This window comes from Protopterus annectens, chromosome 6.part1 (assembly GCF_019279795.1).
Source record: "Protopterus annectens isolate FY-2018-M chromosome 6.part1, PAN1.0, whole genome shotgun sequence".
NCBI classification, from domain to species: Eukaryota; Metazoa; Chordata; order Ceratodontiformes; family Protopteridae; genus Protopterus; species Protopterus annectens.
Window position 1 is genome coordinate 546,608,330 of NC_056738.1, and position 16,252 is coordinate 546,624,581.

Sequence of the window (16,252 nt, forward strand, 5' to 3'; positions counted from 1 at the left end):
TTTCCAATATTTATATCATAATATGGTTATAGTGACAAGGGCTATAAGAGTGGGCAGGAATAAGTGCAGCGCATGCCCGCAATGTTCATTTATTTTTGAGAGTAACACTTTTATTATTAAAATCGGACCTACACAATTCTAGGGAAATTTAATTCTGACACCAGGGGAACAGTGGATGTTGCTTTATGTCAAGTGTGATGGCTTCTATTTTAGTAAATCAGACAGGAGACTAAGGGACTGTATATATGAACATAGGTATGATATTCATAGACAAAAAAAACACTAATGCCCTTAGTAGGCATATATTAAAAAAATGTACTCATTATTTTCTTTTTGGTGTTATGGAGCAAATAGAGCAGAATTCTCGGGGTGGCTCTTGGAAAATCCATATTGAGGAAAGAGAGTTATGGTGGCAAATTTATTTAAATGTCACAGCCCCCCTGGCTTGAACAATATTATTTCTACCCAGTGTTTTTGTTTAAAAAAAGGGGCATAGGATAAGTAAAAATAGCCTTTTTTATTTATACACTTTTTCCCTATTTTTATTGGTTTTATTGAACAATGGTTCAATTTTACATATATTGTGATGTTACTTTAAATGTATTCACATTTGGAGGTGTGTCTGTCATGATTTGTATCTGGTTATATATGGCAGGCTTGAATATGTTTTATCATCTGATGAAGTCTAAGCTTATAGTGGATGAAAGTGCTTATCTATTATTTGTTTTGTGTCGGCATTAAACTCTTGGATTTTATACTCAATGCTTCTTGGACCTTGTGTTTTGTATTTGAAAAAAAACATATATAACAAGATCCAGTGCTGTCTATTTCTGTCTGTTCAAATCTGTGGGTTGTTGGATCTTATGGGATGTGACCTTGGTGTCCGTCTCAAAGCTTATTTGTTCCAGAGCTCTGACTCCTCCCATACCCATAATTCCCTAAGTAGCACTTCAGATACTCAGATCTTGAACTATACAGATGCATGCAGAGAGCTCTACATAAGCAGTATGTTGTAATATTTTATATTATGTCTGCTGCAGTGCTACACCTCTCCTACTGCAAAGGTTTTCCTCTCACCAACTTTATAGTATTTTTGTATTTTTTTATTTTCTAGTTTTCTGCATAACTGCAATGTTTAAGATCATTATGGCCTATCCCATAGTGAGGGTAGTTTTTCTTTATCTTTTTCTTCTCAAAACAATCTTTAAAACTAAATCTAAATATAACATTAAAGTTGTTTTTTTCAGGTTGACCTTTGCAACTGTTTTTGGTCATTTTGGAAATGGCAGGTTTAAAAAAGTGCTCCCGCAAGACCCACACACTAAGCATGTTCATTGTCTTGGTGCAGCACACCTAGACATAGATTGTCAGTCCTGAGCTTCTTTTAGTGCCAGGGCCCTCCAAACAAGATGGGACAAATTGGTACATAAGGGGCACAGACAGGGGCTAGGCCATTTCCATCTTCACCACCAAAATGTGACAAATAAATTTAAAATCTCAGAAAAGGATAAGGGCAAACAGGACAAAAGAGAAAAAGAAAGGAAAAATCTCCTGCTAGAACATCAAAAAAAGGAATCTCTGAAACTAACTGCTTCAGTTGATCCCAACCTTAAGGTCCCAAGAAGGTTAGAACCAATGCCGACTCAAACCTGTTTCCTTCCCATACAAGTTTCTCACCAGTACCACTGAGTTCTAGGACGCAGCCACAAATTCTCAAAAAAGGGATATTCATGCCCTTCTTTAGTAGCATCATCCACTCGATCATCTAGAAGCCTCATGGAACTCAACAAAACAGGATGATGAGGAAGTTTTTGAGCACACAGATACGTCTTGTGGCTATTCCGGTACCATCCCCCAGAAAGTTACCAAGTTCAGGCCAATTTACCCCTCCCTTACAAGCATCCATACTGACTCGCCCTTTGGGCTCAGGACCATTGGAACCACCTAAAACTGGAGCCTCTTTGTTGGCAATGGAGTTGCTTACTTCTTCGACACCAACCATTTAATCCCTTTCTCTCTCAGAACTTTAGACTGAGATGAGACTTGGAGCCAAAGCTTTGGAACTGAGCTTCAAGGAGGAGTAAGTAAACACCAAGGTTTTCAGAGCAATCACTTCCCCTCAGAGCCTCAAACCTGGATAGCTTGGACCTGAGGTCGACTTCAGGGCCAGTGCACCTAGGTGCGAAAATTTCCATTTTTTCCTCAGAACAGAGGAAACCTTCCATTCTGGAGGTTGCATCATCTTCTGAGACTTTCAAAAGGGTTTTGGCATCTTCCAAAGAAAAAGCAGCTTCAACTAGTCTGGTTCCACCCAAGCCTCATCTGCATCCTGCTTCTTCACCTCTACATTCTGGCCGACAAAGACAGCCTGTACCAGTTGCCTCTGAGGAAGTTTTTTTTTTTAGGCCCCCATCTGACTATGATCCATCTAACACTCTTATTATAGAAGGGATTCCTAGAAAGAGGACATGCAAATGGAAGCCCTTGGACTCTTCACCACAATCATTCACCAAAGATACTGACTTGGAGGAAGGGGAGAGTTCCCCTTGCTCCTCTTTTAAAGATGTCACATTTGGTGACAACCTCGAGTTAATGAAGCAAAGAGGAGTTTGGTCATCTGAAGACCCTTTACCTGAATTATCAGTATTCCTTGGAGTTTGTTGTTATTGGACCAACATCATCCTGGGTAGTACCACCCATTGATCCTTTCAAAGATCTTATGGCTCAGCAGGAGTGGAAGGTCCCAGATGTGTTGGAGCCCATTCCTAAAAAGACAGAAAGAATATTTTGAGATCCAGTAGTTTGAAAGCACTGGAGTAACTCTCCACCAGTAGATGCTGTGGCGGTGGCAGTAGCCACCAAGAAGGAGCTTTTGGAGGAAAGCTCTTCTGTTTATCCCCAAAAGAGCATCTAGGGAGATAGATTTGGGAAGCAAACCTATGCATCAGTGATGTTTGCCCTCAGATCGCTGAACTACCTTGCCCATGTAATAATATTCCAAAGAGACTTAACTAAAGAGATTTCCAAGTCTCTCTCAGGCGTTTTGCCAGTGGATGTTCAGAAGACAGTGGACTCCCAGCTTTCCACCCTACAACCTTCTTCCAGTGTCACCACGCGTCTCCTTTCGAACGCAGCACATGGTATGGCCACGGTAACAGGCACCGGCTTCATGTGTCGCCATGCCTAGATGCAACTATGTGACTTCCTGGAAGACTTCAAGTCAGCCTTCATTAATGCCCCCTATGATGGTTCCACCTTGTTTGAACCTAAAATTAAGGATATACTCACCAGGAGTCAACAGGATGGCAAGACTCTGCTGTGGAAGTATGCTTCTCCACCCTACAAAAAACATTCCCAAGAAACCAGAGATCAGAGAAGAAGATGTGATTCTACAAAGCACAGAGTTCTTTCTATGACTTCCAAGGTGAAAGACATCCCTGTGGCAGAGGGGAGGTAATTTTAATGGACAACACCCAAAAGACAGAGGTGGACTGCAAAATCAAGGCTTTTAAGGTCTCTTTTCTGACACGGCCTTTCAATGCTCCTGCTGATAATATTAGACTCATGGCTGCTAAGGATAATATCCAGAGGCTGTTCAGTTCCCTTTTCCTTCCCACCATAGAAAAAGAAGAAAGTCCCTGATGTCAGAGGGACTTAGCAGCCATAGAAATGTCAAAGCTGCTGGAAAAAAGAATAATCCAACTGGTTTGCCAAGACCAGTTACAATTGGGAGTCTATTCCAGGTTCTTTTTATTTGTAAAACAGACAAATTTCCAGATGGTCACAGTTCAGTCCATTTCACCTCTTTTGAGGCAGGACAATTGGATGTGCTCTGTAGAGCTTCAGGATGCCTACTATCACATCAGCATAGCAAAGCCCTCCAGGAGATTCCTCCCCTTCCATCCAGGAGCCAATCATTTTCAATTCAGAGCACTGTTCAGTCTCACCACAGCCCAAAAGGTGTTCACCAAGTTCATGGCAGTAATAGCAATGCACCTGCGTGTACTGGGGATCCAAGTCTTCCCATACCTATAAGATTGGCTCCTCACTGCTCTTACCAAGCATCTCCTGCTTATGTACTGGGACTATGTACTCCAGTTGTGTCTGAATTTAGGAATCTCAATAAACCTACCAAAATGACAGTTGTCTCCAACTCATGCTATAGCGTTCGTAGAGTGCCACCTAAACACCAAACTTCAGACAGTCAGTCTTCCCCATTCCAGGGTCCAATCAGTTCACTTGATAGCCCCTAAAGTTCTGTATTATCCAAAAACACCAACAATGTTAATCCTGCATCTCTTAGGTCTCATGGCATCTACAATTTTGATAGTTCCTGTAGCAAACTTTTTCATGAGAGTCCTGCAGTGGAATTTAGCAATACAGTAGTCTCAAGCCACTCACCATCTACATGCAAGAATTTGGATTACACAGGTCTGCAAAGACCACATCATGTGGTGGATAACATCCCTGTCGCTGACCAAGGGGTGTACATTCCAAATGGATCCCTCCACAGCATTAATGACCACAGATGCATCCCTACAGAGGGAGGCTGCATTGTGAAGGGAAGAATCTTCACATCAATATCTTGGAACTGATGGTGGTTCTCCTAATTTTGCAGGCATTTCAGGACCTAATTCCCAAGGATGTGATATCCATACAAACAGACAACATGACTGTTGTATGGTACATCAACAAACAAGGAGGAACTTGTTTTTATCCCCTTTGTCAGGAAGCCATGAAGGTTTGGCAATGGGCGATGTCTTCCTGGGAACCTCCAGTGTACTCACGGACAAATTGAGCAGGACAGTGCTACTGCCATACAAGTGGCCCTTTAGTCCTGCAGTGACATAAATGATTTTCAGTCACAGGGGCCAACCTTGCAGAAACCTTTTTGCCTGCTATGTAAACTAAAAATGCAGCAGGTATTTTGCCCTGATCTCCCCACAGGGAGAGTCACTAAGGGATGCTCTTGTCCAAAATTGGCCCCGGGTCTCCTGTATACCTTTCCTCCTGTACCCATAATGAACAAGTTCATACAAAAAGCAAGGGAGTGCAATGCCAGAGTTATCTTCATTGCTTCCTTTTGGCCCTGACAGACTAGATTCCTCTTCCTATGGTGTCTTTTAGTACATCCTCAATGGATGTTCAATCAGTATCCAGATCTACTGTCTCACCAGTCAAGGCTGCCTCCTGTGGATCAGAAATCCATGAAGCTAACCACAAGGTTCCTCCAGTTTTAATGATAGCTAGAGATGCCAGGCTTCCTCCTGCAGTAGTCAATATTCTTTCTGCTTCACAGAAGCCATCTACTAGGAAAGTTCACCACAGTAAATGGGAGAGATTTTCAATTTGGACATACTCTAAAGCTCTAGACCCCTTTGCTGCACAACTTCTTTCCATATTTGAATTTCTATCTGACCTCTTTGACAAAGGCTCCAGTTTTGCAACTACCATGATTCAGCTGGTGGCTATTTATGACTTTCATATTGAAGTTAACGATATGTCAATTGCATCTGTTAAGATCTCCAAGGCCTTTCTTAAGGGTACTTTTCTGCTGAGATGTCCCATTAGAGATCCAGCACCCCCATGGGACATCAGCATCCTGCTACAAGCTCTGACTCAACCTCCTTTTGAGCTTGCTAATACAGTGGTTTTAAAATTCCTTACCTGGAAAACCATTTTTCTAGTTGCAGTAACATCAGCCAAAAGAATCACATAATTACAAGCCTTTGCATCAGAACCTCCATATCTGTTTTTCACAAGTACAAGGTTTCCCTTAGAACTAATGCATCCTTTATTCTTAAGGTGACATCTGATACTAATTTAATTCAATACATACATCTCCCTGTATTTTTTCCAAGCTACTCTAACTGGGGAGAATACCTCCTATATTTGGTAGATGTTTACAAACAACACTGATTCTATCTTGACAGGACAAAAGACTTAAGAAAGGATGATCAATTATTCATATCCTTTGCTAGGCCAAAATTAGTAAAAAGTAGTTACTAAAGTGACCCTAGGATTGGGAAGAGAGATTGGATAAGCAATTCACAAAGAAACAGTGGGTGATTTATGTATATCCCAAATATGCAACAAAGTCTAGAAGATTTAGGATCTTTGCTCGGAAATGTGTACATAGATATTTTTATACCCCAAGTAGACTCCAAAGATTTTTTTCCTCAGGTAGATAGCAAATGTTGGAGGTATGATGAGGGAAGAAAGAGGTAACTGGGAACATATTTTCTGGGAGTGCAATGAGTTGTCAGATTTTAAAGATTCCCTGCAGGCTGCTTTGTCAGAGATACTGGTTGAGCAAATTGGTTTAACTAAGGAAATCATTTTTTTGAGTTATGATACAGAATCAAAATTGCCTAGACAGAGTAAGGGCTTGCTGAGTCTAATTATGGTGGCTTCCAAGAAAGTAATTACTAGAAAATGGAAATCAAAGTCTAAACCAACTTTACTAGAAGTAGTGAATATAGTAACAGAGACAAAACAACTGGAATTCAGGACTTTAGAAAAGGGTAGGAGCAAATTTCATAGGAAAAAATCGGAATTGTGGGAACAATACACACAGAGGAGGAACAAGGTTTAAAAGAAGGCAGGAACTGAATGAGCTATGTAATGTTTGACTGACAATGACGGGACAGGTTATAAGTGATGTATAATGTTTTAAACATTACTATTTTAGATATTTCTGTATTTACTATCACATGAAATGTTAACAATGTTAGTTGCTTTTTGGGTTTCAGGCAACAGTGCTGCACAATACACAAGTAGCTGTTTTAATTGATGTGAGTCATATGACCATTTAAATTTAAGGGTTGTATGTATATTTAAAGTTTGCTAATGTTAGAAGGTTTTATAGTTCTGAAGAAGTCCCACAAAAATTTCAGGGATGAAACCGCTTAACTTAGACATGTCCAACCTGCGGCCCGTGGGCCACATGCGGCCCGCAGAGCTCTTCCATGCGGCCCTCAACCTATAACTGCAACATCGATGTACGCATGCCCCAAAACACTTTTTTTGTTTTGTGTTTTTCGCTCCCATGACCTGTAACGCTAATGTCGGTGTGCGCATGCACCAAAGCACCCTTCTAGTTTTGTTTTTGAGCCAAAAAAGGGTCAGTGTGTTTACATCATTATTTTGCGCCGAATAATCAGTGTGTGTGTTCTCGCTGAAGAGGGACTCATGTATGGATTTGCCGCTGTTGCCTTTGAAAGGGACAGCAGTTATCTGTGTTAATAGGTAAGTACGGAGTGAGTGAGTGCATGCATTAAAGCAGAATTGTGTACATGAAAGTAGAAGAAGAATGTGTGTATGTGTATGTGTGTATATGTGTGCATGACAGAGAGAGGCACATACACAAAGAGGCTAACAATGATCAGTCTACCTAATGAACACAAACAAGTTAGCTCACAAATATATCGTACAATAAGAGTACACTTTCATTAAATTGCGGCTTTCCTGACAGGGAGAGTGTTGTTTTGAACATGAACTCATACCTCTTAACTGTATGGATTTTCAAAGAATGTCTGGATTTTTGTCTCATCTTCCAATTTGTGTCTTTTGCTTAGGAAATAAAAGTAGTTATCCAAGGTAATGCAGTTCCAGGGAGTAAGAATGAGACAGCAGCCTAGGGTTAGTGGGTCAGTAGTGGACTGACTATGTGGAACTGTAGCATATAAAGTTGTATTGTTTTTTCAGACAAACAAAAAAGCACCTAGTGCTGTTTTTTCATTGGTGGGTTCTAAGCAGTGGTAGATTGGACAACAGTAAGCATAGGTTTGGCAGATAATCAATACTGGCAAATCAAGTGGGCACAATGTCATTTTTTAAATGTTGAGGATTTTAGTGTGTATGTGTGTGCTTATGTGTTGAGAGTGCTGCAACAGTAGATGATTATCAAAGACAGAGACTTACGGACTGTAGAGAATATGTTTCTTTGTTTCAAAACCTAATACTTGGGTACGCATGCCAGAAGTAGATTTTTTTAAGACATAGCTTCTTGCCATTTACAGTGGATGGATATTTACATTTAATGGACAATGTATTAGCGTGCGCCTGTGGGGTTCTGAAGGATGCCAAGTCTACCACTGCCAATGTCTTGTAAAGTGACCTGGAAATGGATATTGGGATGTTACTGAAAAAATATAGTAAGTGGGCTTAGAAATATAGTTTAATTAAACAAAGTGTACTTTCAATTTACAGGCCATAATTTAATTTATTTCAGGTAGTCCAGATACTGGTAGATTGTATACCATTAGACTTAATTAGGGAGAGCTGTCATTCTGGGGAAACAAGCAGCCCTAGATGTGAGAGTGTTCGATCTCGCCGTTTGTTCTTACACCTGGGTTCGGAGCCGATCCTCGGCTCCGTGTCGGCCGCTTGCAAGCTCTGCATCGAGAAGAAGCTCGAGACAACCTAATACCCACAATCCCCCTCTGCCTTTACCTCAGATCTAGTTTGCCGCTGCAGCGTTCGCATCACTGGGTCGAGCTCGAGCACCTAAAGCTAAGATTTAAGATTTTTTTCTTGTTATTTCAGAATAATTTTATTCTAAAAAGTTTGTTTAGTGACTAATTGTGTGTGTGTGTGCGGTTGAGGAATTCTCGGTTCCGTTTAAGTTTATTTAACTTATTAGAGTTTCCTCGGGCCTACCACCCTTACTGGATTGACTACCAGATAGACATTTTTCCTTTTACTGGATTCGACAATTTCACGGATTGGACTTAACTACTGGACTTGACTTCTCACTTTCTACCATATTAAGTTTAAGATGTCTGAGAAGGCTAAATCTGGATTCAAGCGTTGCCAATGTGGGCAAAAGATGTCAGTTACTGACAATCATAGTTCCTGCGTCTACTGTCTTGGCCCTCTCCACCTGCAAGAAGACTGCTCAATTTGTCATTCTTTCAGTGGGAGGGTCATGACAGATAGGCGAGGAAACTCATGGATAGGGGTTTGTTAAAACCTACTTTTCAAGAGGCTCTGGATGCTTCAGACCAGGCATCCAAATCCTCGAAGGAATCGAAGACGTCGGAGCCCAGGTCATCGGCTCCGAGCTCTTCAGTAAAGGTTAGATCACCGGTTCCACAGACTTCGGGGCCGAGTGTTCAACTGTTGTCAGTTTCCGAGCCTCGAGTCTTGGAACCGTTGATGGAGCTCCCTCCCCCGACACTGTTGAGGTCGGCTCCGTCTTCGATTCCTTCGACCCGTTCTTCCAGACCCCTTTCTGATACCGATGTAGACCGCATGGTGCAGAAGTTAATGGAGAATACGGCCTTATCCAAACTCATCTCGGTCTCCTCTCAATTGGTGTCGAGACTTGAAGGCCTTCCACTGTCTCCATCTGTTCCTCCTCTGAGACCTGTCCTGTCTTCGGAGCCGGAAGAAGCTGAGCTGCTGATTGTGGAGCCCTCGGTGCCAGAACCGTCCTTTTCTCGGTCGGCTCCATTCACCTCGACTCTGTCGGATCCGGTACCGGAGTCTCGGAGCCGAAGATCCATCCTGGGTTCCGGGACCGAGAGTCGGACCGATGTTTCGGTTCCGACACTCCCTCTCGGGCCTCGGCTCGGATCGACTCGGTTCCGTCCTCGGGTCGATGCCTTGGGCCTGTTTCGGGGATTCTTCCCATTTCTTCGGAACCAGGAGATACCTCGACTCGGGACCCGGGGGCCTTCGATCTCATGAGGAAGGTGTTGTCTACCCAGACAACCACATCAGCAGAAACAGCTTCTCCTCCCCATAAAGGTCCGTTATCCTCCTCTGCACCCACGGCTACAGCTAAGCGTCGAGCACCTGTGTCTCAGCCACCCCTGGAGGGTGCCCCCTCTTCCTCGGAGGCTTCTTGGATGCTCCCCCCGAAGAAGTCCCTAGGAAAAGATTGTGTAAGAGGAGACACTTGGATTCTCCACAAGAATCTTTGACATCCGATACTGACTTGGATGAGTCAGAAGGGTCCCCAAAGTCACCCTCAGAAGATGTCTCTTTTCTGACATCTTGGAGATCCTAAAGCAGAGAGGTGATTGGCAGTCCCTCCCTTCTGAGGATGAGTCAGTCTTGCTGAAGGCATTTGGTGCTCGCCCTTCCTCCTCCTGGGTCACTCCGCCGATGAGTTAATGGAGCTGATTGCTCGAAGGGCGTGGGAGGCTCCTGACATGGTGGAGCCAGTCCCTAGAAAGCCTAATAAGTATATTACTGCACCCCAGGACAAGGCTTACCTGACAAAAGGAGTTCCAGTGGACGCTATGGTGGTGGCAGCGGCCATGAAAAGGAGATGTCGGAATCTTCCTCATCTGTCCATCCCCTAACAGAGATTCTAGGACCATGGACAGTTTTTAGTTCAGTGGCTTTTTCTATGTGATCCCTGAACTATTTGACCCACTTCACACGACTACAGAGGGATCTAATCAAAGAGTTGGGAGATACCCTCCAGGGTACTACAGATGTGGCTGTCTCGGAGAAAGTTACAGCACAACTTAATACCCTTACATCCATTGTAAACTCGTCCATGAGGCTGATCTCATGCAGCGAAGGATCGAGTAGGGCAGCAACTTCAGCGATTGCTCTAGACAATCCTGGATGCGCTTATGTTCATTTGCGGAAGCCTTCAAGTCTTCCTTTACTAACGCCCCATTTGACGGTGCCACTCTCTTTGGCCCCAAAGTAAAGGAGACCCTTACCCGGTGTGAGCAGGAGGGAAAGACTCTGTCTGCTGAGTCCGTTTTCCACCCCATCCAGACCGTACCCCAAAGGGCAACGTGGTGGGAAAATGTGGTTTCGAAAACCCCAAGGTTCTTTCCCAGGCACACAGGGTGATGCCCCCTCTAGAGGCAGAGGAGGGGGCAGAGGTGGAAGACGCTGCCCTGGCGGCAGAGGGGGTCCGCAAAACCAAGGTGACAGGGATACCCCCCCTGGAAAACCTTTCCAGCACTCCTGAGAGGAGGCCCGACTGTCCTGCTCTGGAGGCAGTGGCTTTATACCCTCAGACCTGGCAAAATCTTACTACAGACAACTGGGTAAAAAGCGTGGTTACCAGAGGTTACAGAATACCCTTCCTATCCACCCCCATTCCAAAGAAAAGACTCCCAGATGTGCCGCCCCATCTGCGAGACCCTGCAGCTATAGAAATTTCAAAGCTGCTAGAAAAAAGAGTCATCCAACCAGTCCCAGCGGACCAAAGAGGATTCGGAACTTACTCAAGGTTCTTTTTAGTTCCAAAGAAGACAGGGGACTGGAGGCCGATTCTGGACCTAAGCAACCTCAATACCTTCATCAAGAAAGAAAAGTTCCGAATGGTCACGCTTCAATCGATCCTTCCATTCTTACGGAAGGACGATTGGATGTGCTCAATAGATCTGAAGGACGCATACTACCACATCAAAATGGCCAGGGCATCCAGAGATCATTTGCGCTTCCGGCTGGGAGCCAGTCACTATCAGTTTCGAGCCCTGCCCTTTGGTCTGACCTCAGCCCCCAGGGTTTTCACCAAATGCATGGCAGTGGTAGCGTCTCATCTGAGATGCCTAGGATTCCAGGTGTTTCCGTATCTGGACGACTGGCTCCTTTCTGCCACCACCCGGCGTCAACTGATACAGGCCAGGGATTATACTCTACAACTTTGTGTTCACCTCGGAATTTCCGTAAATTTCGAAAAATCTTTACTACAGCCATCACAGCATATCTTATTCATAGGAGTGGAATTGGATACGCATCATTTAATTCTAAGGCTTCCTCCAGAAAGGATAGCCTCACTACAAAGCCACATATCTCTTCTTCTGTCATCCAGAAAATCCCCAGCAAAACTGGTTCTGAAGGTTTTGGGTCTCATGGCAGCTTCTCTCATTGCGATACCATTGGGAAGACTGCACATGAGAGTTCTACAATGGTTACTGTTTGCACAATGGTCGTTCCAACAGCTACCTCTGACACACGAAATTCTGATTACAAACACATGCAAATCACACCTAGCCTGGTGGCCTCAGACTTGCAACCTTTCCACCGGAAGACCATTTGTGCTACCCACGCCGACAGCTACGGTGACCACGGATGCTTCCCTGATAGGGTGGGGGGGCATCTTTCAGGGACAGACAGTCCAAGGCGAATGGACCAATTTAGAGTACAATCTGCACATCAATGTTCTAGAGTTGAGGGCAGTGTTTCTAGCGTTGCAACACTTTGCTCCCCTTCTTCCTCTAGGGACTATTGCAGTTCAGACAGACAACATGTCCGTAGTCTGGTACATAAACAAACAAGGGGGAACCAAGTCTTATCAGCTATGCAGAGAGGCCATGAGAATCTGGCAATGGGCGGAGTCCACGGGTCGCTTTCTGATCGCAACGCACATCCCGGGGTCATCCAACGTCATAGCCGACAGGCTGAGCAGAGCAATCCTGTTGCCTCACGAGTGGTCCCTCAAACAGTCAGTTGCGAAGAAGATTTTTCGCAAGTGGGGCCAGCCTTCCTGCGATCTTTTTGCGTCTCCAATGAACACCAAATGCAGGAGCTACTTTGCCCTATTACCCCAGAAGTCCCCAGGGACGCTGGTGCACGATTGGCCCCGGTCTCCTGTATGCTTTTCCTCCCTTTCCCTGATTGCAAAGTTTCTGCAGAAAGCCAACAACCTACAAAGGACGATAATCCTCATTGCCCCATTCTGGCCTCGTCAAATTTGGTTCCCTTTCTTTTGCAACACCGCATTGGGGACCTTGGGTCCTGGACCCAGAGCCAGATCTACTGACTCACTCATCAGGGTTCCTCACCCTTGCTCGGGTCACTCCATCTAGCAGCTTGGCTGCTCCGCCTTTTTAGCCAGGTCTGATTCTCTTTCACCTGCAGTTCAGAATATACTAGTGGCTTCTCATAAAGCTTCCACTACAAAGACCTACACTAGTAAATGGAAGCGTTTTGTCTTCTGGGCAAATTCACAGCATTTGGACCCTGTCATAGCTCCGTTAAACAAGATCTTGGAGTTTTTAACAGAATTGTTCCACCAAGGAGCTTCTCCTGCCACTTTAAGAGTGCAATTGGCTGCCATTTCCAACTTTCATGTGGAAGAATGTGGGGCACCTATTATGGCTCACAGACTTTGTAAGGCCTTTTTAAAAGGATCTTTCCATATTAGACCACCAGTTAGAACTCCTACATCTCCTTGGAATCTAAACCTGTTATTATCTAAATTGATGTTACCCCCTTTTGAACCAGCCTCCTCTTGTCCATTGAAGTATTTATCGTGGAAGACCCTCTTCTTGGTAGCCATTACATCCACTAGGCGAGTGTCTGAGCTTCAGGCTCTTTCTATTAAACACCCTTATTTGATCTTTCACTCTGACAGAGTATCTCTTCGCACTAATCCATCCTTTCTCCCCAAAGTTTGCTCTATCAATAACATTAATCAATCCATTGAATTACCTACCTTTTTCAAAAATCACTCCAATAAATTGGAGTATATGTTACACAAGTTGGATGTCCATAGACAACTTAGGTTTTATTTGGATAGAACAAAGGATCACAGGAAATCTGATCAACTTTTTGTAGCCTTTGCTAACAGCAGGAAAGGTGTAGCGGTTACTAAACGAACTCTTTCCAAATGGCTAACTGATTGTATTATATACGTTTATGATTCTTCAAATCAAACTTTATCTGTCAAACCCAAAGGACATTCTACAAGATCAGTGTCTACATCCCTGGCTCATGCAGCTCGCCTACCATTAGACACGATTTGTGCAGCTGCTACTTGGTCTAAACCACATACATTCATTTCTCATTACAAAGTAGACAGGGTTTCTAGGGAAAGGGCAACCTTTGGTTCCACTGTGCTCAAGAACGTTCTCCCGTGAGTTCCTCAGGAACATGGAGCTAGGGCTACCCAGGTGTAAGAACAAGCGGCGAGATCGAACACTCTCACATTTAGAAGTTATGTCCTTACCATAACGTTCCATGTGGAGTGTTCATCTCGCCTTTGTTCTTACATTCCCACCCTTCCACCCTCAGGAAGAACGTTCAGTTTGGTGCCTGGTCTGGGGTATTCTGCTTCTGCACTTGCAGTTGTTGTATATATATATGATGTACATGTGTATATATATATATATATATATATATATATATAGATATAAGTGTTCTTGCTTTTATATAAATTTTTGGCATGAGTGTGTTCTCTCTCTGACTGCTGGTTTGCTTGCAAACTAGATCTGAGGTAAAGGCAGAGGGGGATTGTGGGTATTAGGTTGTCTCGAGCTTCTTCTTGATGCAGAGCTTGCACGAGCGGGCGAGGATCGGCTCCGAACCCAGGTGTAAGAACAAAGGCGAGATGAACACTCCACATGGAACGTTATGGTAAGGACATAACTTCTAATTTCAGTGAAACCTCTGTGGTTGCTTGCAGGTAGGAAGTTGCAGTATGTTGATGCAATGTGTTTTATTTATTATTTTTAATGCATTTGTCATTTCAAAGCATGGTTTTCTTTGATGCAAAAGAAGGCAGGACTGAATGAGCCATATAATGCTTGACAATAATGGGATAAAAAGATTATAAGTGATGTATAATGTTTGCAGCTACAGTTGTTTCAATGGTGTCTGTGATGCATAACTATTTTTGGGACTGTGTCCCACTTTTATTTTTCGCTTTGTCCAGATTTCTTGCTCTAAGGCTGAGAGGTATGGTTCCATACTAAATCTGAAGTTGTATTTACCTTGGAAAACTTTTTGGCATAATTATGAAAAACAGAGCCTTTTTAATATCTCTGCTTATTTCCAATATAAACTGCCATGTAACCTTTCAAATAACCTTCTTATTAAGCTATTTTACTTCTTTTGGAATTGACAGGTATGATTCATCTGTTCGGACATAAGCATAGAGTGCTAATGTGACTGATTTCTTGCAGCAGTCTGTGGTATACATAATCACAATAACTTTTCTGTGTTTCTGGGTGTGTAATCAGTTTAACAGTTTTAAAGATGTTTTCCAAAAATAAATAAATATATAATAAATAAATAATCCTCTCTACACTTTGAGCTATTGACAAAGTCTGGGAATTTGTTGTTTTCAAAAGCGAAGGTCAGCATTACAGCTCAGTAAACTTGTCAGTCTGTGAGTAACTTCTGCACAAATTAAAATGTCTGAATGTCAAATGGCTTTAGATTGGAGGGAAGTTTATTTCTATTTATTTTTTTTTATTTTACATTTGTTTACCGGGGAAGTCCGACTGGACACAGGTCCATTTTCAGCGGGGGCCCAGGGAGAAAAGCTCCAAAAATAACACAAAACAATATAATACAATACATGAGAGAGAGAGACACAACACATTATGGATGTAGTACTCATACAATATGGCAGAGATTACATCTCGTAACAGTGAGAATCATTGAGGTACAGAATAAACTTAAAAACATTTTTTTTACAGTTATAATTACAGCAAGGCAAATATCAATGAGTAAAGTTTTTAGGAGAAAGCTGTTTGTACATAGCTGAAGCTCTGAAACAATCTTTTGGTATGGATTAACCTGGGGATTGACACAAGTTATATGTTTACACCAGTACGGAGCATTATAGTTTATGGTTTTCCTACTGATTTACTTTTTGCTGAGCAGTTGTTTGTTTATTTATTGATGGTCCTTTTGGTGGTGGGTAATTACATGGAAGAATCCATCTCTATTATGATTTTTTTTTCAGATATTTTGACTTCCAGACAATTTCATTCAGTGAGTGGGTGTCCTGTGATTACTGAGGTTGCCTATTTTACAAGTAGGGGCTTTTGTGTGTGTGTGTGTGTGTGTGTGTGTGTGTGTGTGTGTGTGTGTGTGTGTGTGTGTGTGTGTGTGTGTGTGTGTGTGTGTGTGTGTGTGTGTTTAAGAGAGAGATTTAATATGTATACTGAATATAATTTTGTAAATGGAATTCTTAGTTAAACATGCCCCTCTTCTTGGGCAACGAGACTTGAGTAACCAATATTAGATCTTAGCCATCCAGCTGGGAACGGTTAGTATGTGGATTTTCCATCTGGTTTGATGAAGGCTGTGCTACTTACCCAAGGACTACATTTATGGCTATCCATCCAGCCATCATGTTGCTGAACTAAATTGTTTGATAATGAGAGGAGCTTTTTACAGAAGTTGAAGGTTTTTGTGTCAAGAACCTGTACATAAAAAGTGGCTTGTTTATGTTGCAGTGAAGGCTGTGGTCTTTGTAGTGAGCGTTTTAAGTATAACCAGTATTTCTGAGGTAGAGGAAGTCTCTTAAGGCAGGATCTTT